The sequence below is a fragment of the Penaeus monodon genome, chromosome 30 (assembly GCF_015228065.2).
Source record: "Penaeus monodon isolate SGIC_2016 chromosome 30, NSTDA_Pmon_1, whole genome shotgun sequence".
In the NCBI taxonomy this organism is placed as follows: Eukaryota; Metazoa; Arthropoda; class Malacostraca; order Decapoda; family Penaeidae; genus Penaeus; species Penaeus monodon.
The window spans coordinates 26,755,405-26,756,341 of record NC_051415.1 but is presented as its reverse complement, the minus strand read 5'-3'; positions in this window follow the sequence as shown (position 1 = coordinate 26,756,341).

Here is a 937-nt window from a genome sequence, read left to right as displayed (position 1 = left end):
ACAGACAAAGATACTTCACACACAAAATAGTACATAGTGATTATTTAATGACTTCCTCCATAATAGGAATACAACTTCCACTGGATAAAAGATGAACTACAATACATAAAATAGAAATTGCTTTGAAATATAAAATGAAACGTCAGACAGTTTTACTTAGGAGCACCTGGCGGCAGTCTAAAATTTTGGTTTGAATAGATATATTCTCAGTACGATGATTATAGATAAGAAAAAGAAACACACTTGTACAAAGTTACATAAATAATTTTCCATTACTGATTAATAAATTCCTATATCAATATTCAATATGGACAAATATGAAGTAGTTTTAAACTGGGCCTTTAACTTGAATATGCACAGCTCACTAAGTAAACATTTCTCTTACCCAAAAAATCAGACTTGAATTGAAGTTTTAACTTCATATTCAGGGAGAAAAAAAAAGAGGAACCAACCCCCAGAAGTTTTGACTTCACATAAAAGTTAAATATGTTTATATAAATACTGTCTTCTCTGGACCAGTAAATTAATTGGCTTTCTTACTTACAGATTTCTTGATACACAACCTGAATGTTTTCTACCCCTAAAGCTATGTTGTTAACAATTTACATATGTACCAAAATGAGATGATGTCTGATGTAGAAAAAATAGGCAAACATTCCAGACAAGCTAGGGGACTTGCATATTCATAATAACTATTGCATATTCTGAAATCCCCAAAACCCTGTCCCCTATGTATATGCCTCCCTACCTTTGCAGGTTTATTTACAAAGTTAAATGTAAAAAAAATGTCATAGGAATGAAAAGGACTGCAGTAGCCACAAGCAGGGCAAAATGGAGTGAGAAGTTTTTAAAATATCTCAGGTGTGTATATGTATATATAAGATGGATGATATACAAAGATCATATTAGCCCATACAGCTTACAACGATATATGTAA